The sequence below is a fragment of the Microcaecilia unicolor genome, chromosome 4 (assembly GCF_901765095.1).
Source record: "Microcaecilia unicolor chromosome 4, aMicUni1.1, whole genome shotgun sequence".
Classification (NCBI taxonomy): Eukaryota; Metazoa; Chordata; class Amphibia; order Gymnophiona; family Siphonopidae; genus Microcaecilia; species Microcaecilia unicolor.
In genome coordinates, this window is record NC_044034.1 from 315,441,458 (window position 1) to 315,466,635 (window position 25,178).

Here is a 25,178-nt window from a genome sequence, read left to right on the forward strand (position 1 = left end):
AAGGATGCATCAGCAACACAAATTCAGGCGAGAAAATCTCACCCTGACTCTCCGCCCCCGACTTAGGAGAAGCGGAGGAAGGAGCTCCTCTAGCAGCCTCAGAACGAGGCATCCCCCTACACTCAGACTCCTCTGCAACAGCGAGGGTCGAGTCACGCGGTGCTTCCAAAATGGCGCCTGCTGCCAGCTCCATCGAGCGGGAAGAATCGCCGCTTACCAGGCCCGTACTCACAGGAGCGTCCAAGGAGCATGTGCTGCAAAGCCCCACGTTTAGCACAGCGGAAGCAGTGCTTAACTCCTTCGCGCTAAAACTTACCCCGCACAGAACGCTGTCCGCGGGAACCTCCCCGGAGGAGCTGGGCACCACTCTCACCTCAGAAGACTGAGTCTACGAGCTCCGGTCACGCTGCACTGTACCAGAATCTCTGGAGAAAGCCTCAGAATAGCTACGCTGTATAAGCGCGCACTTTTTTTTTTTTTTTTAACGCTGTGAGGAAAGTTGGAGGCAGGCAGCAACAGAGGGACTCCGGGAGGAGGGGGAAAGGGTAAGGCAGGGAAAGGGCGAACCTATATGCCTTTAAACTGGGCACCACCAGCCACAACACCCCCGCTCTACTGGCAAAAGCACAGGAGCCACCCCAGGCAGAAACCAAGGAGCTGATCAAACGATGTCTACACCTGCTGGGAGACAGAGAAATACTGAAGGCAGATGGGGCTAGCCGTCCAAGGGTCGCTGTGGTTCTTCAGTGTTCTCTATCTCCACCTGCTGGTAGGCAGATACAACCCATCAGTTAATGGATTCATCTGCTGCTGATGACAAGGAACCATTGTTAATTATGTGTGAACTACTAATTTTATCACCAAGCTATACACAAAACAATGGATTACTGATCATAGAATTGTACTTTTTTTTTTTTACATAACAGATGATTTTGGAGAGTTCAGCAACATTTCTATGCTCAAATACTTCATGCTGTAGTAAATGTGCAAAAGGTCCACAGAAGTAGTTCTTGTATTCAGGCCTGATAGCTGGCCTCAAATTTAATAGTCAATGAGAAAACTAGAGTAACTGTGGTCTATTCAAGTATCACCACTTCCAGGATTGAACCTTATCTAGCAATCTAAATGCTTCTATGAAGTTGACAGTAGAGCTGCATGTGCTGAAGGAATGAAAGGGGAACAACTCTTCTTTCCTATTCTCCCAGCTAGATTCATAGAATCCTGCAAACTACGCAGTGCTATAAAAGTTCTCACATTCACTCCTTACTCACATGTCTTGTCCCTAGGAAAACACCAGCAACTTCCCTTACCATATGAGAACATTACTAACAGATATTCATTAATTATGCTCCAACTGGGCAAGTCACTTAACCTACATGGTTTAACATAAGAAAGCTTAGTCTTCTTCCTACCTTGTATTACAATAATGATGTACATCTTGGTACATGACTGTCACTCTCATCTCCTCCTGAAACTCCTATGAAATAAAACAAGAAAAACAAACTTTAGTATCTAACAAAAGATCCATTTGTAAAAGACCCATTGCTGTAGACTGGGAACAATGATTCAGAAAATAGCTTCAGGAGTGTTATTCTATTTTTACCTTATTTGTTTTATAAGCACACAGATTAAATCAGAATGGTAATGGTAAATTAGTTTTCTATCCCGCTATTACCTCGCAGTTCTAAGCGGGTTACAACATTTTAAGAAGCCAGATTCATTTAACTGGGAAGAAGAAGCATAATAAAAAATTTAATAATTAAAAAAAATATATATCACTTTGATATAACAATATCACTTTGTATTCATTCATACCATGTATTTGTTCAGACCGTAATCGGCTAATGCCGTTAACGATTACATGTAATCCACATTGAGCCTGCAAAAGGTGGGAAAATGTGGGATACAAATATATAGTAAATCAATGGTTAGAGTGGGATACATATTTCTGAAACAAAAGGGTTTTCAAATTTTTCCTAAAAAGAATATAGGACTGAGAAGATTTAACTATAGGTGAAATCATCATAGTCCATAATCTTGAAATGCCAACCCTAATTCAAAAAATGTAATCTCTTTTTACCTTTTGATGATGGAAAAGAATAACCTACAGTACCAGTATGTCTTGTTCTCAAAGCATAAATGAATATAAAATGTGGATATAGATAGTCTGGTGCCAAGCCATGTAAAAGTTTAAACAGAAAACACGCCACTTTGAAATAGATTCTAGCTAGGCAACCAGTGTAATGATAAATAACTTTTATTACAACCTGTTATGATTCTGCTAAGACAAGCAGGGGAATGACTGGGACTCGCTTCTGATTGGCCTGTCAGGGATTGAGCTGATGTCTGAAGCCAGATCTATTTAAGCTTACCTCTCCCTACAGCCTTTGCTTTAGCGTTGATTCCTGTCAGCTAAGCCTCTTTCCCTCCCTCTGTGCTAGTAGCACACTGTGCATCCGTTGGAGTTTGCTTACTCTTCCTGTTGCTTATAGCTTCTCTGTGTGCTAGCTGTTCCCAGCCTATGCTTGATTGTTTCCCTAGCCTAGCTGCTTTCCTTGATTATCTTGCTTCCGTGCAGCTGTGGGTGCTCTGTTTGCTCTGTCTCTGTGTGCTGCTGAGGTCTGGTAGGAGCACTCTGTCTGCTGTGTTTGACTCCTGTTTCTTGTGACCTTTGCTCCTTATCTGATTGGTGTATGTAAAGGCAGCTTTCCATGTTTGCTTGCTTTTCCCCTAGTGTCTGTTATTTGACTCTATGGGCGCAGCCTTGTGTATTCTTGTGAGTGGATTCCCTTGACCCTTGTGTGCTGAGTGGCAGTCTTGTGTATTCCTATAAGTGGTTTCCCTTTATCCTTGAGTGCCTTGTGTATTCCTATAGGTGGCTTCCCTTTACCCTTAGTGGTGTATGGTACAGCCTAGAGTGTTCCTGTGAGTGGCTTCCCTTTTCCCTTGAGTGCGGTGTGGCACAGCCTAGTGTATTTGAGTGCTTATGGTACAGCCTAGAGTGTTCCTGTGGAGCTTCGCTCTTGTAAAGTCTGTGTCCCACTCTGTCCTCGGCTTTCCCTTTTTTTCCTGTGGGCTCTGCCTCTGCTACCTGTGTTTCTGTGTAGCCTTTGTTTGCATTCTCTTCCTCTGGTCGTAGCCTGTATTTGCCATCTTTTTGTCTGTCGCCCTTCCCTTGTGTCACTAGCTAGCGCTGTGTGTGTTGCATGTGCTTCAGTCCCTTTTGGGACCCTCGTTGTTCTTTTCCCTTCCCTAATGTATGACTCAGTTCGTGTTCGGCCATGAGGCCCGTACACTTTGACTCTGTAAGAGTGGGTTCCCGTTCGGCCATGAGGCCACCTGAGTGGTCTATCTCCCTTTTCTGCTGGTGCTGGTTGAGTGTCCTGAGTGTGCGGGGCTTTGTGGCTGTGGTATTACATAGCACCTGTTTGGTCTGCCCCAGGCCTTGGCCAAGATCCTTCCCAAGCCTCGGTCCAGACACAAGGGCTGACGAACAGATTAACACAACCTAAATATACCAGCTTACAATAATCCAATTGAGAAACTAAGACAGACTGAACCAGTATTCTAAAATCATCTTGTTCAAAATAATTTCGCATGCATCTCAATTTTTTCATCAGGAAAAAACATTTCTTTGTTAAAGAAGAGACCTGTTTTTCCATGGTTAAAGCAAAATCAATAAAACACTACTAACAATTTAATGACTGTAGAAAATTCAAAGGTAACTTGATTAATAGTGATAGATTTTGGAATATTTTCTGGATGCATGTCAAAACAAATACATTTTGTTTTCTCAGTGTTCAATTTTAACTTATGATCAAACATCCAATTACTTCTTAATGACATGCATTGTTGAATTAGAATACAATCTATTACAGAAATGGAATCAAAAGGTATCAAAACTGAGATGTCGTCTGCATAAATATAGTAAACAAATTTCTTGTTATATTAACAACAAACCTAAAGATCATAAAAAAATATTGAAAACCAGCGGAGACGGTGGAGAGCCTTGAGGGCCTCCACAGTTATTACTCCAGGAAGAAAATAGGCCATCCTTTGTTTTGACTGTGTAAGAGCAAATCAAAAAAAGTCTTAAACCAATTCTGCACTTTTCCAACAATTCCAATATTTTCAAGTAACTGCAGCAGAATTTCATGATCCATCAAGTCAAATGCCGCCGAAAGATCGAATTGCAACAATACTGCACACTTTCCTTCACTCAGCAGACCTCTGACTTTATCAATCATTGAACCCACTACCATTTCTGTACTATGAAAAGATTGAAATCCCGACTGAGAACAAAAAATTGAATTATTTTCTAGATAATGTGTTAGTTGTTGAGCAACAAGACCTTCCATCAGTTTAGCAAAGAAAGGAATTGAAGCTACAGTTCTATAATTCGAGCTATTGTTAGCAGGCAATTTTGAGTCTCAGTAGTGGAATAATGATTATTTGACATAATGTTTTGGGAAAAATGCCTAGGGACAATTGTTCTTGAATCCAGTTGTATTGTGCTAATTGAAAGAAAGGTGGTGATGCTTTTATTAAATAAGGATGACAACTATCCAAAGGACATTAGGAAGCATTATATTTACGAAATAGACGAATAAAATCGTTCCAATTTATAGGGAGAAAATCGCTCCAAATTCTATTACCTGGAATCCCTTCAGAAATAGACAATAAGGGATCATCCTGTAATTCAAATTTATGGCTGGAAAATCCTATTTGTAGATTTTTGACCATATTTTGAAAATAATCAGCTAATTGGTTTGGAGATGGTAATAAATCATCATTTTGAGAAGGTACCTTAATAAGAGAATTATCTGAAATAATTGCCTTGTATTAGGATGTTCTTTGCCAATTAGAGTAAAAAATTTTTCCTAGCCAGTTTTTAAAGCATAACATTGATCTTTGAAATAAAAAAGGTTCTATTATTGTATCCTCACACACCAAATGCAACAAAATGGAGGTGTTATAATCATGTATATTTTACTTATATTTGCAGCATGCATGTACATGTTATAATGTTATACACATTTTCGTCTTCCTTAAAGAGTGTCATCACCATCAGCTATGAATGACAGAGTTGAGGATAGAGAACCTGTATGATCCATAAGAACCTTACATGCCATCCCTACATTTTTCACTGCATGGTATATGAGGTATAACACATACATACACATAGAACTCGGAATTCAAGTAACAACAACAATTTCACAAGAACCGATATTCCTGTATAAGCAGCATATTAATAGAACCCTTACAGACTATATTACCACTCTATAAAATAAATGAGCAAGAAATGTTAAAACGTAGTAGGTAAGAAACTAAAGCAAAAGTAACCAAGATAAAAAGGTATCTATAGAAATTTGCATTAACTACCACCGCTTTGCTCCTTCCCTCCAGGAGAAGAGGGAAGCCTGCGCCCCTTATGAAGATTAACATGTCAAATTCCCCAATCTCCTATATTCTACAGGTGATAATACCTCTTTGCTAAACCTAACAATAATTTGTCTTACAGATACCAGCTAAAAAATCCTTCAGTACATCTGGCTCAGCTGTCCCTGGAATCCCTGACTGCTACAAAACAGAGATAAACCATTGGCCTAAAGGAGACAGTGCATGCAAATAGATCTCATGCATATTAATTGAGAAAATCCTGAAATCCTGACTGGGTTGTGTCCCTCGAGATCCAAGATTGCCCACCCCTGGCCTAATGTAACAATGTGCACTAAACTGCACAAAATGGAAGCTGATATACATGACATGCAGTGGCATGTGATACCTTATTGCACATTACATTGTGCTGCATGCATAGATAGAAAGTGCATATTGTTCTATAGAAACTGGGCTGAAATGGTAAAAAAGTTCTAGGGCTAAACAAATATGCAACCCCTGTGCAAATACATATGCACACATACATATATACAGAGGCAAATAAATATAGCTATATATATATATATTTTTTTTTTTTTGTAACATTTTCCTACAGATTAGCAGGCTCAATGTGGCTTACAAAATACCGTAATGGTGGACATCAAGTACGGTAGGTTTTAAACAAATACAATTAAAAGGATAAGGTAGGGGTAAATGGATACAATAAGGGATAAGGAGTTTAAAAATAAAATATTCATTGCAATGGATATGTAGATGCATTATAGGGTTGAGGTAATTAAGTAGAATCAATAAGGTAGGCCTTACGAAGCAGGTATGTCTTTAAAGTTCGTTTAAAGATGGGTGTGCGTTAATTTAATGCTCTTTGGTAATGCATTCCATATTTGAGTACTTAAGTAAGAAAAATTGGATGCGTAGGTTGACTTGTATCTGAGTGCAATGAAGCTTGGATAGTGAAGGTTCATATATAAAACATGAACATTGAAGAAACATGTGTTCATCACATATGCACATAGAATGTGTGTGTGTGTATATATCAGAGATACCAAGTCATACACATTAGGCATGTGACACATGCATCTGGCTGCCCTCACAAGCTGAGCACCCTTCTTCACACACATTAAGAAGCTTGCTGCCCCTACCTCGCCCCCTCCCCCCCCCCCCCCCCCCTCAGTCTGGCTTCTGGTCCTCTCTTTCACTCTACCCATCCCCATCCATGGTTCAGCATCTCTCCCTCTCCACACCCCCTGCCTGCAAGCCAGCATCTCTCCCCCTCCACTCAGTCTACCTTACAACTTGTTGCTGGCAGTCTCTAGAGGTAAAGGCAACTCACACACACGGCCTGCTGCTGGTCCTAGAACCTTCCCTCTTATGCAACTTCTCATTTCCAATATAATGGGGCGCAGCAGAGGAAAGGTTGGACAATGGGATGGAGGAAGGGAATAAGAAAAGAGAAAGGAAGAGATGGTGAACCTGGGGGCAGAAGAAAGAAAGGGAGAGATGCTGGACTTTGAGAAACATACAAAATTGAAGACAGATAAAGACCATATGACCTATTCAGTCTGCCCATCCATGCCACCTAGAGATCCTACATATCTATCCCAAGCTTTTTTGAATTTAGTTACCATTTTAATCTCCACGACGTCCACTGGGAGGCCATTCCACAAATTCACCAACCTTTCCATGAAGAAGTATTTTCTCTGGTTACTTTCAAGTCTGTTCGCTTTCACCTTCATCCTATACCCCCTCATTTAAGAGTTTCCTTTCAATTGAGAGAGACTTGCCTCCTGTGCATTTATGCCATGAAGGTATTTAAATGTCTCCATCAGATCTCCTCCCTCCTGCCTTTCTTGCATATTGAGATCTTTAAGAGAGCAATAGTGGATAGAAGGAGAGACAGAAGGACAAGAATGAAAAAGAGAGAGAAATACTTGTTCGTGGAAAAAGAGAGATTAACGTTGGCCCATGGGGTGGGTAAGGAGAGATACTGGATCACAGAGGGGGCAGAAGGTAAAAGAGAGGATGAAATGCTGGACCATGGGGGGGGGGGGGGGTGCAGAAGACAGAGAGAGAAAATTGCTGCACCATGGAGCGAGGATGGAGAAGCAGGGCTATCAAGTCACATACATTAGGCATCTGACCTCACACGTTCATATACCAAGAACCCTTCTTCACATTCTCCATTTCCTCCTACGGTTTGGCGCTCTCTCTCTCTCAACCCTCACCTTCGTCCTACCTTCAATGATGACTCTGAGGTCGCCGAAGCTAGCAGCAACACTTACCAAAAATCCGCCCCGGATCCTTTCCCTCTGCTGCACTTCCTATTTCCGGCGGGACGAGAGGCGGCTAAGAAACAGAAGTTACGTCACACTCACAGGGCAGGATGTGGCGAATGGAAAGGCTTTGGGGTCTGTTGTCATGTATTCTATCTGCCTTTGAAGGTGGGCGGGGGAAGAGATTTTGGACGAATGGGAAATTGGGACTAACCTTTAGTGTCTTCTTCCTTTAGTTTGCCTAATTCATTAGGCCGTTTTCGACCTTGTTGACGTCTCACTCTGTGTTGGGGCTGCCCAGGAGCTGTCTGTAGAAAGGGCTCAGGAGCATCCGTGCTTGGAAATTCTGAAGGCAAGAGCAAGAGCTGAGGTCCCGTCCCGCCTGTGTCCGGTAAAGGCACCATGAGTCGGCCTGCATAGATCTCCTAAATTCATATATTTGCTCAGTGAAGTCATTTTGTGCGCTGCTGAGGATTACTGGACCCTGTTGTAGGCAGTTTAACATAGACCTGTTCTTTATATGAAAGCAGTAGTTACATGTATCTTGTCTTTATAGGAGTGTGGATTGAATGTTTTTTAACTAGTGCACTTGTTATAAAATTACTTTCTGTTGCAAAATAACTCTCCTCTCGTGTGTCTGGGCAAAAAAAACTCTTTATTTGGGAGTCAATCCCCTTCTTATATACTCTATGAATATTCATGGATATTACATGTATTATCATTACTATTGGTTACATTTTGCTTACACAACCATGATCATGCATTGCTTACAAGAACAACTCTACATGAACAGCTCGTGAACCTGCTCAGGAATGTACAAACATCACCTGCTATTCTGCTACTTTCTCAGGAAAGAACAAAAACATCACATGCTAGATTCTCAGGAATATACAAAACATCATCTGCTGCCTGTATCCAAATACATTCTATCTACATCTCCACCTTTTTTTTTTTTTTTTTTTTTTTTTTTTAATGAAATCTCCGTGGTGTGCCAGCTGGAGATGGAGGTGGAGATGTTTGTAATAGCTTATAAACATATTGAGCAGAGTGACGTGTTGGAGCGAATGGACGAGGAAAACATAAAGAAAAAAGGTTAGGAATGCATTGTATACAACAGCAAAAAATAGTGAAAACAAAAATACCAATGACTAAATACTGGATAATAGGGCGGAGCCAGGTCCAAGGGATCCATTGCCACAATTGATCCCATACATCAGAGAGTAGGTTATTATGAATAGTAATATGAGTAGTTAAATTCCGTAGGAAAGCTAATTGTTTGTCAATGGCCTTTGAATTGTCAGATAAATTAAAACAGCACATGTCCTGAAACTCTTCGCAACCATGATGGTTAAGTAATAAAAGATAATCAATGGCTGCTCGATTTTGTAAAACTCCATGACGTAATTGCTGTTGCTCAGCATTAAGTAAACTAATAGCAGTGGAGGTTGCATTGATTGATTTAATTGCCCAACAGGCTAATTCACGAATATTTTTTGCATTTGCCGCTGCCAATGCAGGGACACCTATTAATGAAAATGCAAGTGCCAGATATTCAGTTTGACTCAGAAATTTAACATTATCATTGCAATTGGCAGCAAGGGTCATACGCTTGGATCGCATATGTGAGGAGTTAGAAAATAAAATATGTTTACTGGGAAGTACCATAGTGAGTCGACTTAGACAGCATGTAGTACCATCAGATATATTAGCTGGAATATAATTAAAGGTATACATTCCACATGACCAAAACCAGCCAGGGGGTAAATGAGTAAATTTATAAATATATGAAACATTTTCGTAGGAGCTACAATTTAACAAAGTTGGTCCAAAATTAACACAATTTGATCGGGTACAATTAACCATACGAGCACATGTCATATTGATACTAGCTATTTGATTGGTTCTCACATGCATTGCCAAAGTAGGCGGCAACAGGGTTTGTGTTCCCCAATTATAGTATTCATAAGAAGCATTTCGATAGGATGAATTAACAGGAAGCTGTGAATAAAACCAAGTATCATTTTGCATATCTTTAGGATCATGACATACTGGAATCAGGCAAGTTGCCAAAACTTCTCCAACTGCCTTTTGATGAGAAAGACAGAAATCAGTTTGGTTCAGTGAAATTGCAAACGCTTCCCAAATATTTTTTGTGGGAAGTAATTGTGACTGTCCACAAGGTATGTACAAACAACAACACAGTAGAAGCAATGTAATGGAATTAGCATTAAGCGCTGCAATAATAGCCACTACGAAGTTATCATCAGTCTTTTCAATATGAGCTTTTTCTAAAGTCTCTGTAGCTTGTTGACTCAAGGCTTTAATTTGTCCCCAAGTAACAGGAGCATTAGGTTGACGAGTCACTGACCGTTTGCGTGTTTGCATCTGCGGTCCTTGAAGGGTGAGTGTGAAATTGGGAATTGGGTTGTGAAGACCTTGATGCCACGACATGAGGTTTCACCCACTTTGCTGGAATCCACACCGGGCCAGAATCTGTTTGAACAGCAGCGTAACCACGACCCCAGGTAAGGAGAGGCACAGGGGAACTCCACTGATCAGAAGGTAGTTGTCGGTATATGACCAAAGGACGAGATAAAGGTGGGGCAGGAGTACGAAAATGTTGTTCAAATCTGGAAGAAAAAGTTTTTGTAGCAGGATTATTGATGAGATTGAGATGATTCAGTGTGTAAAGGATTTGTGCTAAGCATTCATCAATGCTTACTCTATGACGGAGAATACCGTCTTTTTTTGTAGTCAGATTACTTAAAGCAGTTTTCAGTGTGCGATTAGCACGTTCAACAATAGCTTGACCAGTGGAGTTATAGGGGATACCAAAAAGGTGCTCAATATGCCAGAGGGTCAGGAACTCCTGTAAGGAGGTGGAAGTATAAGCAGGGGCATTGTCTGTCTTGAGAGTTTTAGGAACACCCATGACCGCAAAAGCTTGGAGAAGATGAGAGCGGACATGAGATGTAGTTTCCCCTTTTTGTGCAGTGACCCACAAAAATCCAGAATGAGTATCAACAACCACATGAAGCTTAGACCATTGACCAAAAGGGGGAAAGTGAGTAACGTCCATTTGCCAGAGGCTATTAACTTCCAGACCACGAGGATTAACTCCAGGAAAAAAGGTAGTAGGAGCTGAAAAGGAACATTGTGGACAATTTTTGATAATAGCTCTAGCTTCTTCTAAAGAAATTTGAAACTGGCGAGCTAGGCTAGGTGCATTTTGATGATGAAGTTCATGACTGCAGTGTGCTGTGGAGAAAAAATGAAGATGGCGATCCGCTCGAGCATTCCCTTCAGACAGACCACCAGGAAAAGGTTGATGACTGCGGATATGACCTATAAAGAGAGAAGAAAGGCGATTCTCCAAGTAACCTTGGAGGGTTAACAGTAAAGCATAAAAAGAGGCATCCATTTTGAATGATACATAACTGTCGGGCATGCGACGGACAAGATTAGCACAATATTGACTGTCAACAATAAGATTCAGTGGTTGATCTGAAAATAAAGAAAGAGCCAGGATGATGGCAGCAAGCTCTGAACGTTGAGCAGAGGTTTGTGGAGAGGTAAATTTGACGTGCCATTTGTTCAGATTGTACCAAGTAACCACCCCACGAGTGGGACTACCATCTGTAAAGACGGTGAGAGCAGTAGGGAGTGGACGTAAAGAAATGGGATCATGAAGAGTGATTGGCAAAATGGATGTGCCCTGTATGCGAGGGTCTTTAGGATAGTGGCAATCTATAATACCAACATAAGTGGCTAAAATAAATTGCAAGTCGTCGGAGAACTGAATCATTTTTTCCCACTGCCACAAAGAATGAGGAATGATGAGTTTAAGAATGTCGAAACCAGTCATGAATGTTGCTCGCTCTCGAGCTTTAGTAATCAGCAAGGCTAGTTGCTGGGGCCATTGTGTAATAGTAGAATGGAGAGTATTCTGTAAATAGACCCATTCTATCAATTTCGGAGGAGTTGTATCTTGATATAAGACACCAAACGGTTGTCGGTGGGTGGGGTCTTTGAGAACGCAAAAACAAAAAAGGGCAAATGCATCTCGTCTATCTGTCCATTTTGTTTGTAAGATTTGATCCAATTGTGACAGAATTGTTTGTTGCGATGCAGTGAGTGTAATTAATTCAGCAGGTGTTTTATGACCTTTTAATGCGAGAAACAGGGGTTGTAAAAATTCTGTAGGAAGTTTCAAGTAGGGACGTAACCAATTGAGATTTCCTAAAATCTCTTGTAATTGATGTAATGTCGTGGGAGACTGTAAATTGAGATGAGGAGCGACAGGTTGGGCTGCAGCTTTAGTCATACGGAAACCTAGATATAAATAGGGTTCCTTTTCTTGAACCTTCTCTGAGGCAATTGTTAATCCTGAGGAGGCCAAGATAGAAATTAAAGTAGATTTCCAAGAAGGGGGAAGAGTTATCCCTGCAATTAGTATATCATCCATATAATGATATACCAAAAGTTGAGGGAAATAGGCACGAAATGGTTGCAAGGCTTGATGAACATAGTATTGACAAATAGTGGGTGAATTTAACATTCCCTGGGGCAAAACTTTCCAACAATACCTAGTAGTAGGGTGTGCATTATTGTAAACAGGTACAGTAAAAGCAAAGTATTTATAATCTTTTTCCTGGAGAGGAATTGAAAAAAAAACAATCCTTCAGATCTATAATAGCTAATTGATAATCATAAGGAATCAAATTAGGATTTGGAATACCACATTGTAACGGGCCCATTGGTTCTAAAATCGCATTAATAGCTCGTAGGTCATGTAAAAATCTCCATTTTCCGGATTTTTTCTTGATCACAAATACCGGAGTATTATATGGAGAATTGGTAGGCTCAATGTGATTTAATTGTAATTGTTCTTCCACCAATTGATGTAAAATCAACAGTTTTTCTCTGGTAATCGGCCACTGCTCTACCCAAACAGGTTTGTCAGTTTTCCATTCCAAAGGAAGAGAAAAAGACATATTTATGAACTGTTAATCAGGTAGGATCAATGATGCATCTAATTGTTCCAAAAGGTCACGACCCCATAAATTAAAGGGTACTTGTAAAATACAGGGCTTAATATGTCCTAGAACCTTGGTATCGTTAGGATATGTAATAGATAACCATTGAGAACTTTGGGAGGCTGACTGAGTTCCCCCTATTCCTGTCACATGTGAAGTATCTTCAATGGGCCATTCCACAGGCCATTGTTTATAAGCTATGACAGAAACATCCGCCCCGGTATCTAATATACCAACAAAGGGCTTTTGTTGCAATAAAAATTGAGCAGTGGGTCGTGCATTAGAAACCGGTTTTAAAACTGCACTTACCTGTCGCGTAGATCCAAAGCCCCCTGTACGAGAGACAGTAGAAGGAATAGGTGCTGTAAAATATGGTAAAATAATTAATTGTGCCCACGAGTCCCCGGGAGAAATTGTTAAAGGTGATGAGGACCATACTTGAATTTTAACAATGCCTGTGTAATCAGCATCAATAACTCCAGGGATAACATGAATACCTGCCTTCGATGCAGAGGAGCGAGGTAATACTAAACCTACAGTAGCCGCTGGAATGGGTCCTTTAAAGGTAGTATTATATACCAAAACTTCATGAGGTAAGATGGCAGTTTTACATTCCGCTGCAATAAGGTCAATTCCTGCACTACCTTGTGTAGCAGTAGTACTATGAGCAAAAGACCCTTGCACTCCCTTTGGACCGAGGTTAGGAGTTAACCCGGAGCAAAGTTTTTTGGGGGTGGCGGTGTGGAATTAATTGGATTAGAGCGACATTGATTGGCCCAATGATATCCTTTTTGACATCGAGGACATTTTCGAGAAGGTCGAGAAGGTCCTTTTGCAAAGTTGGCACCCCCTCCTGGGGCTCTACACTGAGCTCGAAAATGTCCTGGTTTCTTACAATTAAAACACGTCCCCTGTGGCTTATTACCTTTTTGTATAGCTCCTGCTAACAAATTCATAGAATAACCATGAGTCCCCACATCTGCACATGCGCTCAATAAATCTGCTAAAGTAATTCCTGGGCGATGAGCTACAGTCTGCAATGCCTTTTTGCAATCTGAATTTGCATTTTCTTGGGCTAATTTAATCAATAACTCTGTTTGCGCATCAAGATTATCAATTTGCCTAGTTACAGCTTCCTGCAATCGATTAACAAATTGAAGGTAAGATTCGGTTGCACCCTGTTTAATTGATGCAAAAGATTTTGTTGGTTTATTCCCTTCTGGTGTTCTTTTAAATGCTCGCAAGATACAAGTGCCTATGGCTTGAAAACAGGTATCGTTTTGTTGAATTTGCATATCAAGGGTTGAAAATGGTCCCGATCCATAAATTTGATCAGGCACCAAATTAGTCCCAGTGATAAGTTGTGCTGCTTGCTTATATTCATTATCCCACACTACATATTGCGCAGGAGTTAACAGCATACGGAAAAGGTCTTTCCAATCTTTTGGAGTCATTAAGTAACCGTTACTAATCCCTTCTATCATGCCTTGAACAAATGAACTTTTTAAACCTGATTCTACGATAGCTCTACGTAATTCTCTCAAAACTTGATAAGGTAGAGCAGTCCATTCTGCATGATGTGTTTCGTTCCCTGCCTCTATTGTTGTAGTTCTAGTAACTGGGTATAAATTAGGATTAGGTTCCGAATTATCCCATAGATCATCGTTCCAAATGAATTCACCATTTTTTCGTGCTTGCTGTATACCTAATTGAATTAAACTAGGTCGTTCTACGCTCTTTGGTGTTTTGGTAATAATAACGCTATCATTAGCGTTGTTGTTTTGGATATTTTCAATTGGTTTATTAGGGGTAGTAGTAGTAAAGTCAGGAGTTTTGTTTTGCTCTTCCCTTCCCATATCGGTGGCCAGCCGACAAGAAGGAGGAGAAGGTGTAGGTCCAAGAGTCGCGGGAGGTAAAAGAGACCAGGTCTTGCCTGGCAATTTGTTGGATATATTTTCGTTAGTAATGCCTGTCAATCCAGAAGAGAGAATTACTATAGTAGAATATATCTCTCTCCAAGTCAATAATATAGGAGTCGAAACTCTAGGCTCTAAACGAAACTGCTGCCCTATCTTTTCCCATGTTTGAGGATCGAATGATCCCTTCTCTGGATACCAGGGACATTGACAAACTATTTCCTCAATTAAACGCTCTATATCTTTAAGAGTTATTGGATTTCGGGAGGAACCATATCTTTGCGTTATAGTATATAGCTCCTGTGCATGTTGTTTATGTGATGATGTTAAATTTCCCCCCATACTTACAGTGTTCCGTAGAAGGAATGGCGCGCTGACTGTTCCAGTCGTAGTAAGTACGTCACGTTTTCACCGATCACGTCGGGGATCACCAGATGTTGCAAAATAACTCTCCTCTCGTGTGTCTGGGCAAAAAAAACTCTTTATTTGGGAGTCAATCCCCTTCTTATATACTCTATGAATATTCATGGATATTACATGTATTATCATTACTATTGGTTACATTTTGCTTACACAACCATGATCATGCATTGCTTACAAGAACAACTCTACATGAACAGCTCGTGAACCTGCTCAGGAATGTACAAACATCACCTGCTATTCTGCTACTTTCTCAGGAAAGAACAAAAACATCACATGCTAGATTCTCAGGAATATACAAAACATCATCTGCTGCCTGTATCCAAATACATTCTATCTACAACTTTCTACGTGTATTACTTTGGAAACACTTGTTAGACTAATAAAATTATCGGAAGCTGTAAAGATTAAGAATGATCCTCCCTTTTTGATGAGAGTGGAGCTCCCTCCACCTGTTAATTGCTGCCCCAATTGATGTGACATAGGACAGTGGTTCCCAAATCTGTTCCTGGAGGCACCCATCCAGTCAGGTTTTTAGTATATCCACAATGAATATCCATGCACTGCCTCCAAGGAATGCAAATCTATTTCATGAATATTCATTGTGGGTATCCTGAAAACCTGACTGGCTGGGGGGGGGGGGGGTGCCTCCAGGACCAGGTTTGGGAGCCACTGACAAAAGGAGCTTATTTCAAAGCACTTAAGTACATAAGTATTGCCACACTGGGACAGACCAAAGGTCCATCAAGCCCAGCATCCTGTTTCCAACAGTGGCCAATCCAGGTCACAAATACCTGGCAAGATCCTGAAAAGTTCAATACATTTTATGCTCTTATCCCAGAAATAAGCAGTGGATTTTCCCCAAGTCAATTTAATAATGGTCTGTGGACTTTTCCTTTAGGAAGCCATTCAGACCTTTTTTTAAACCCTGTTATGTTAACCGCCTTTACCACATTCTCTGGCAACGAATTCCAGAGTTTAATTACACGTTGAGTGAAGAAACGTTTTCTCAGATTCGTATTAAATTTACTACTTTGTAGCTTCATTGCATGCCCCCTAGTCCTAGTATTTTTGGAAAGAGTAAACAAATGATTCACATCTACCCATTGAACTCCACTCATTATTTTATATTATTATATACCTCTATCATTATTTTATATTATTATATACCTCTATCATATCTCCCCTCAGCCGTCATCGTTCTCTGTACCTCTTCTAATTCCATTATATCTTTTTTTGAGATGCGACAACCAGAATTGAACACAATATTCGAGGTGCGATCGCACCATGGAACGATACAAAGGCATTATAATGTCCTCACTTTTGTTTTCCATTCCTTTCCTAATAATACCTAACATTCTATTTGCTTTCTTAGCCGCCGCAGCACACTGAGCAGAGGGTTTCAACGTATCATCAACAATGACACCGAGATCCCTTTCTTGGTCGGTGACTCCTAACATGAAACCTTGCATTATGTAACTATAGTTCGGGTTCCTCTTTCCCACATGCATCACTTTGCACTTACTACTACTACTACTACTATTTAGCATTTCTATAGCGCTACAAGGCGTACGCAGCGCTGCACAAACATAGAAGAAAGACAGTCCCTGCTCAAAGAGCTTACAGTCTAATAGACAAAAGGTGGAGGCGAGTGGTTACGAGTCAAAAGCACTTCCTCACATTAAACGTTATCTGCCATTTAGTCACCCAGTCTCGTAAGGTCCTCTTGTAATTTTTCACAATCCTCTTGCGTTTTAACAACTTTGAATAACTTTGTGTCGTCAGCAAATTTAATTACCTCACTAGTTACTCCCATCTCTAGATCATTTATAAATATGTTAAAAAGCAAAGGTCCCAGCCCAGACCCCTGGGGACCCCCACTATGAATGCTTCTCCATTAAGAATACTTACCATTTAACCCTTTAATCCTTTAACCAGTTTTTGATCTACAATAGGACACTACCTCCTATCCCATGACTCTCCAATTTCTTCTGGAGTCTTTCATGAGGTACTTTGTCAAATGTCTTTTGAAAATCCAGATACACAATATCAACCGGTTCACCTTTCTCCACATGTTCGTTCACCCCTTCAAAGAAATGTAATAGATTGGTGAGACAAGATTTCCCTTCACTAAATCCATGTTGGCTTTGTCTCATTAATCCTACTACTACTTATCATTTCTAAAGTGCTACTAGACGTACGCAGCGCTGTACACTTGAGTAGCGCTTTAGAAATGATAAATAGTAATCCATGCTTTTGTATGTGCTCTGTAATTTTATTCTTTATAATAGTCTCTACCATTTTGCCCGGCACCGATGTCAGACTCACAGGTCTATAATTTCCCTGATCCCCTCTGGAACCTTTTTTAAATATCGGTGTCACATGGGCTACCCTCCAATCTGCCGGTACCACACTCGATTTTAAAGATAAATTACATATTACTAACAATAGTTCCGCCAGTTCATTTTTCAATTCTGTCAGTACTTTGGGATGAATACCATCCAGTCCAGGAGATTTGCTACTCTTCAATTTGTCAGATTGCCCCATTACATCCTGTAGGTTTTTAGAGATTTCATTCAGTTTCTGTTATGATTCTGTTTAACTCTGCTAGACAGGGGAATGCCTGGAACCGTTCCTGATTGGCCCATCTGGGCTGAGCTGACGTCAGTCTGATCTACTTAAGCTTACCCTTCCCTACAACCCTTGCTTTGGCGTTGCCCTTTGTTTTTTGCTGAAGCCTTACCTTGCGCTGTTTGAGCTTTTGCTCTGTGTGTTGTGGAGTTTGCTTTCTCCTTCCTTGCTGTAGCCCTCTGTTGCTCTGTCTCAGTGTGCATGCTGCTTCCAGCATGTGTCTGATTACCCCAATTTCCTCTGTTTGACTGTGGTGCTTTGTGGTAAGCTCGTTTATCATTCTGTTCCAGGCTGTTTGTTTTGTTTTCCTTGGAGTTACCCTTTGTGCTGTGTTTGTATTTTGTAGTGCTTCTTGTCTTTGTTGTAGACTCGGGATCTTTGTTTCTTTCAGTGGGGGTTGTTTGTTTGTTCTTCCCTGTGTTTACTTTAACCCTTGTCTGCAGTGTTCCTGCCTCTGGCAGCTGTGTGTTCAGAGCCTGGTTAACCCTTTGACTGCAGTATTTTGCCTGTCTCTGGCAGCTGAGCGTTTGGAGCAGTCTTTCCCTTGTGACTGTTTTAATTCTTTTTTGCTGTCACTACCCTCGCTATTACTGTGTACTGCTCTTTCTGAGCGGGGGTGCGTCTCAGGCCCGGCTCTCTATTTTTTGCTGGCTTTTTCCTCTTCTGTCTGCTGGGGGTCTTTGCTCTCTGTTTCCATATTTCTCAGTCCCTCATTTCCTTTGTGTGCTGTGGGGTACAGCCTGACGTGTTTCCTATAGTTACCTCTCTTAGTTCATTTTTCCCTTGTGTCCTTAGCGAGCATTTAGTGTGTTGGTGCTCTAGTACCCGTAGGGACCCCTCGTTTTTTCTTTCTCCCTTCCCTGGGTTTGAGTCGGTTCCGGTTAGGCCGTGAGGCCTGTATGACTGTATTCTGAGCAAGTGGGTTCCCGATAGGCCGTGAGGCCTGCCTGAATGCTCTATCTTCCCCTTTCTGGTAGTGCAAGTTAGTCGCACGTGTGTGTGCAGGGCTTGGTAGCTGGGGTGGCATATAGTACCTGTTCGGTCCATCCTAGGCCTTGGCCTAAAAGCTATTCTAGGCCTTGGCGTAGGTTCAAGGGCTCACAACCAGCCTGACAGTTTCTCCAACTTGTCAGCTTTGAATACCATTTCTGGCACTGGTATCTCTCCCAAATCTTCCTCAATGAAGACCGAAGCAAAGAATTCATTTATTCTCTCCACTAAGGTTTTGTCTTCCCTGATTTCCCCTTTTACCCCCTCGGTCATCTAGCAGTCCAACTGATTCTTTTGTTGGCTTCTTGCTTTTAATATACCTTAAAAACATGTTATTGTGTTTTTTCCTCCAACGCAATCTTTTTTTTCAAAGGCCCTCTTTGCCTTCCTTATCAGCGCTTTGCATTTGACTTGACATTCCTTATGCTGTTTCTTCTTTTTAGTCAGTTCCTTCTTCCATTTTTTGAAGGAATTTCTTTTAGCCCTAATAGCTTTTCCTTCACCTCACTTTTTAACCATGCTGGCTGTCGTTTGGCCTTCCTCCCTCCTTTTTTTAATACACGGAATATATTTGGCCTGGGCTTCCAGGATGGTATTTTTGAACAGTATCCATGCCTGGTGTAAATTTTTGACCCTCTCAGCTGCTCTTCTAAGTTTTTTTTTCACCATTCTTCTCATATTATCATAATCTGCTTTTTGAAAGTTAAACGCTAATGTATTGGATTTCTACTTACTCCAAAGCTAACATCAAATCTGATCATATTATGATCACTGTTATCAATTAGCCCCATCACCATTACCTCCTGCACCAGATCATGCTCTCCACTAAGGACTAGGTCTAGACATATAAAGTACAGATAGTAAGCTATGATACTTTGTCTTAAGTGCTTGAAAATGAGCCCCATAGTGAACAAGGCAAGGTCCTTGAAATGGAACAGTTATACATTTATTATGCAAAATCTCTCAGAGCCTTAACAGAGATGCATTTAGAGAAACCTGAAACTTTTGTAAAAAGCGTTTTTTTTCCTCTCCTTGGGTGAATACAGCCTCTAATTATTTTGTTCTTTGTTTGTTCTATGGGTTTGGTTTACTAAAGCTGTATTTTGCTTTTTCTCATTTTGTGACAATGGTCAGGCCTTAAATCTCTCTCTGCTGATTTTTGCCTTGTTATGTTATTAAGTTTGTTGTTGTTGATTTCTTTGCAGGCAGTGAAATACCTGTCCCTTTTAACACTTGGATCTGGGCCCTGTTCACCAGGGGAGCGGCCGCACCCCCAAATGGAGTTCTGCCGACACCTATTTTTTTTCTCGTTGTGTTTCATTGAAAATGTGTGCCCCCTGCACCGTCAACCTGGCTATGCTTCTGCACCAGGGCACATACCAACCCCCCCTTCCCATCTCCCCCATCTATTTCCCCTTACAATAAATCCCTTACAATAAATCAATAAAACTCATGTACTAATCAATTTGGGATAACAGTAGGCCGCAGCTTAATTTATTAACAACTTTCAATCATATCCCATCAGGGAAAACATACTCCTCCCCCTGAGCTACAGCTGGCAAATGGTAGCAACATACAAAACCCCCTCCCCAGCCGCTGCTTGCTATATCAGCAAAGCAGCAAATCTGCTTCCAGTGGTCGTCACCTATCTTTCTCTTCCAGCTCCACCCTTGCAGCAACAGCCCCATTCATGTTTCATTTGTTAGCCCCTCCCCCCTGCCATCAACCGGACCCCAATTTGTCAATTAAATTTGTGCAAACCTTGCCGCCACTTGCTCGTAGGTAATTTATCAGGCCTGGGAATACTATCAAGATCTTTTTTCCGTACCGAGTGCAGGACCTGCTCCCATAATTCAGAAAGGGCCACCAACGTGGGTGGGCCCCTAGCCAAATCTCCCTGGAGGAGAGGAGGAGGTTGAGGAAGAGCTAGGAGGAAGAATCCCTATGCCCCTTTCCTTTCCCCTTCATTTTACACCTAGCGCCCCGCTCCCGTGTAGGAGAAGATTTTTTTTACCCGCTCCTGAAGCTGCTATTGAAGTCCTTGGGACAACAGCAGGGCCATCTCCAGATGACATCCCAGGATGCACTGCTGCCATCACCATAGGGGCCACCTCCCGAGCAAGACCTGTGCCAGCCAGTCCGTTTGTACGGGCCGCCGATGGTCCAGGGTCCGCCTCCGCATGCTCTGAGGCCGCTTGGCCAGGCACCGCCCCTACCTGCTCCCCAGACTCCTGCACTTGCAGAGACAAAACAGGAACAGCGGCAGGACCAGCCCTAATAACTTCCACCTCAGGGGATGCCCCAACCCCCTCACCGGTGGACCCAGAGAGGCCAACTTCCAAAATGCAGAGGGGGCAAACCAGCGGGGGGAAGGAAGGCAGGGGCCAACCATGGGGGCCAATAACAAGGCTGCCATGGTCCCAACAAGAAGGGACCTCAACCTGCAGGGGATGCACTCACCAGGGAGTTTGAAAAATTGCCTTCTGGCAAATTAGAGTGGACAGGAAGCACTTGAGAGCTCCCCTCCCCCTGTCCCCTGGTAGGAATTGAGCCCACAAAGTGAGGGAGACAGACCCCTGCACCCAAAACCGCTGCATAAAAGCCTGCCTCTGCTGCACCGGAAGGGACACAGCAGAAGCAGCAGGAGGAGGAAGAGACCAGCAACCCCAAAGGAGACTCCATGGCCGAGGACCCCCCACCCCACCTGTCTCACAGGGTGCCCAGTAGAAACCCCCTCCAACCCAAGCTCAGCAGGCATCTCAGACCCGGCCGTGCTTCCTGACCCTGGACGGGGAAACCTTGGAGTGGTGCTTCCTGCCAGCGCCCTGCGCGGTGTCAGCAGTGGTAGCCAATCAAGCACACTCCTTGACCTTGGAAGCAAAAATACATAGTAAAAATTTTTTTAGATACATTAAAAGCAGGAAACCGGCCAAAGAGTCGGTTGGGCCACTGGACGAAAATGGTGTTAAAGGGGCGATCAGGGAGGACAAAGCCGTAGCGGAGAAATTAAATGAATTCTTTGCTTCGGTCTTCACCGAGGAGGATTTGGGGGGGACACCGGTGCCGGAAAGAATATTTGAAGCGGGGGAGTCGGAGAAACTAAACGAATTCTCTGTAACCTTGGAGGATGTAATGGGTCAGTTCAGCAAGCTGAAGAGTAGTAAATCACCGGGACCTGATGGTATTCATCCCAGAGTATTAATAGAACTAAAAAATGAACTTGCGGAGCTACTGTTAGAAATATGCAATCTGTCCCTAAAATCGAGTGTAGTACCGGAAGACTGGAGGGTAGCCAATGTTACTCCGATTTTTAAGAAGGGTTCCAGAGGAGATCCGGGAAATTATAGACCGGTGAGTCTGACGTCGGTGCCGGGCAAGATGGTGGAGGCTATTATTAAGAATAAAATTGCAGAGCATATACAAAAACATGGACTGATGAGACAAAGTCAGCACGGATTTAGTGAAGGGAAGTCTTGCCTCACCAATCTAATGCATTTTTTTTGAGGGGGTAAGCAAACATGTGGACAATGGGGAGCCGGTTGATATTGTATATCTGGATTTTCAGAAGGCGTTTGACAAAGTGCCGCACGAAAGACTCCTGAAGAAATTGCAGAGTCATGGAATCGGAGGTAGGGTATTATTATGGATTAAGAACTGGTTGAAAGATAGGAAGCAGAGAGTAGGATTGCGTGGACAGTATTCTCAGTGGAGGAGGGTAGTTAGTGGGGTCCCGCAGGGGTCTGTGCTGGGTCCGTTGCTTTTTAATGTATTTATAAATGACCTAGAGATGGGAATAACTAGTGAGGTAATTAAATTCGCCGATGACACAAAATTATTCAGGGTCGTCAAGTCGCAGGAGGAATGTGAACGATTACAGGAGGACCTTGCGAGACTGGGAGATTGGGCGTGCAAGTGGCAGATGAAGTTCAATGTTGACAAGTGCAAAGTGATGCATGTGGGTAAGAGGAACCCGAATTATAGCTACGTCTTGCAAGGTTCCGCGTTAGGAGTTACGGATCAAGAAAGGGATCTGGGTGTCGTCGTCGATGATACGCTGAAACCTTCTGCTCAGTGTGCTGCTGCAGCTAGGAAAGCGAATAGAATGTTGGGTGTTATTAGGAAGGGTATGGAGTCCAGGTGTGCGGATGTTATAATGCCGTTGTATCGCTCCATGGTGCGACCACACCTGGAGTATTGTGTTCAGTACTGGTCTCCGTATCTCAAAAAAGATATAGTAGAATTGGAAAAGGTACAGCGAAGGGCGACGAAAATGATAGTGGGGATGGGACGACTTTCCTATGAAGAGAGGCTGAGAAGGCTAGGGCTTTTTAGCTTGGAGAAGAGACGGCTGAGGGGAGATATGATAGAAGTGTATAAAATAATGAGTGGAATGGATCGGGTGGATGTGAAGCGACTGTTCACGCTATCCAAAAATACTAGGACTAGAGGGCATGAGTTGAAGCTACAGTGTGGTAAATTTAAAACGAATCGGAGAAAATTTTTCTTCACCCAACGTGTAATTAGACTCTGGAATTCGTTGCCGGAGAACGTGGTACGGGCGGTTAGCTTGACGGAGTTTAAAAAGGGGTTAGATAGATTCCTAAAGGACAAGTCCATAGACCGCTATTAAATGGACTTGGAAAAATTCCGCATTTTTAGGTATAACTTGTCTGGAATGTTTTTACGTTTGGGGAGCGTGCCAGGTGCCCTTGACCTGGATTGGCCACTGTCGGTGACAGGATGCTGGGCTAGATGGACCTTTGGTCTTTCCCAGTATGGCACTACTTATGTACTTATGTACTTATGCTGGTCCAAGGAGTGTGCAGTCATCTGCCCTGAGAAGATGTCCACCTTCTCATGACTCTCCCCATCCTCTAGGGAGTCGCTATCGCAGAGGGAAACCTCCTACATGGATTCCTGTACCTTCCGGTCCCAATGCCATTCCTGAAAGCCGCCTCCCAGGAGCAGGAACACCCTGATCCTCAGAGGGGACAACATAATAAGGAACATCCATGTCCTGCCTTTACCCTCCCTCCCAGCCAATCCCCCTGCCTGGCGGGCTCACAGGCGAGCCATTTACCTTTAACATGCCCAATCACGGCCCTGCAAAAGCCCACCGGATCTACTGGGCACGCCTCCCCGCCATTCTCCCCTGCCTGTGCCCGCTCGAACAAGCCGCACCCTCGTTTAATCGGGTCCGTTGAGATAGGCTCGTCTTTTATTGAACTAGTGTAAAAATTTTCCAAGAATGTTACTGTACAAGAGCTTTTCAGCCATCACAATTGCCTATCTAGGTGCCAATTTTTCATCCTCACTTTCAGTTTTATTTTAATATCATTTGAGCTTCTTACTCTATCTAATTTAATTTTTAGAACAGGTTTGCCAATAGGGAAGGTTCCCTGAGTATGAGCTGTTTCCTACAGTACACAATATCAAGATGGATCTGTCAGAAGGTGTAAATGGAAGGTCACCGGTATCATGCTCTCATTCGTCTCTTCCCCTGGTGGTCAGACCTGGTGGTCACAATGGACTGTCTGTTGATGGTTTTCCCGGTTCCAGAAGTCATGCCGGTCCGGTCCGGATTTTCTAGCCTGCCAGTTGGTCTCGAGACTTTTTGGAACTCAGCTGTTTCCGTACCTGGTGAACTCTCTGGCTGTTGGCCTTTATTAACCACCTGGAAGTGTTTCTAGTTTGCCTTGCAACAGAGGTCCTCAGAGGAGTTTCTTCTGCGGTTGTTTGTTGCTGTGCTTTCCCTGCTACTTTCAGTTTCTGCCTTTGAACCTTTGCCTGGACCTGGACTTTGACTTTGTGTGCCGCCTGCCTTTGAACCTTTGCCTGGACCTGGACTTTGACTCTGTTTGCTGCCTGCCTTTGAACCTTTGCCTGGACCTGGACTTTGACTTTGTTTGCCGCCTGCCTTGGAACCCGTGCCTGGAGCTGGACCTTGACTTTGTTTGCCTGGCCCCGGTTCTGCTGGGTTTGTGGACTGTCTTCCTGCTCCCTGCTGTGGCTTCTGTTCCGGTGGGTGTTCCTCCTGCCGCTGCTGTCCTCGGCAGTAGCCCAAGGGCTCACTATCCAGTGTTTCGTGTGAAGCGTGACAATTTTATTTATCTTTGACACAATATTTTGTTTGTTTTGATTCTGTTATATTCCATAGTAACTCCATGTTCATATTTTTATTCTTTATTGACTTTTTATAGCACGTTTTTATGATTTAATATTCAATATTTTGTTGTATATATGTATATTTACAAGGTTTTTTTAATTTTAATTTTATCTTTGTAATTTTATCTTTGTGTTTTTATCTCAGACCCCTGAGGCAGGCGCTTGTGCGCCGAAACACGGCCCGTGTCGGGTCTTTGTAATAATAAAGGACGGCTGTTATCTCTCTCTCTTTTTTTTTTTTTTTTTTAAGTTTTTTTGTATTTTATTTATAGGCATTTTAAGATACATAATATTCAAAACAGAATAATACTACACAATTTGTAATCTGTGTACAGATAATTAATAAAAAAAAT

General features: G+C 42.4%; 1 protein-coding gene and 1 long non-coding RNA gene across 5 annotated transcripts in view; one reads left to right on the top strand and one right to left on the bottom strand.

Moving 5' to 3' along the window:
* The window catches only part of SLC23A2 (solute carrier family 23 member 2), a 326,193-nt gene extending 318,494 nt beyond the window's left edge, over positions 1–7,699 (bottom strand). The window contains exons 1-2 of one of the 3 annotated variants that reach the window (XM_030201843.1): positions 7,677–7,699; positions 1,413–1,477 (exon numbers count right to left, since the gene is read on the bottom strand). The gene's annotated coding sequence lies outside the window, so the exon portion shown is untranslated. Of the gene's footprint in view, positions 1–1,412; positions 1,478–7,619 lie in introns of all 3 variants that reach the window. The other 2 variants (XM_030201844.1, XM_030201845.1) reach the window with 2 other exon arrangements.
* Positions 7,700–7,723: 24 nt separating this feature from the next.
* The window catches only part of LOC115468099, a 40,996-nt gene continuing 23,541 nt past the window's right edge, over positions 7,724–25,178 (top strand). Inside the window, exons 1-2 of one of the 2 annotated variants that reach the window (XR_003941824.1) lie at positions 7,724–7,802; positions 7,904–8,058. This is a non-coding gene — a long non-coding RNA (uncharacterized LOC115468099). Of the gene's footprint in view, positions 7,815–7,903; positions 8,059–25,178 lie in introns of both variants that reach the window. The other variant, XR_003941825.1, reaches the window with a different exon arrangement.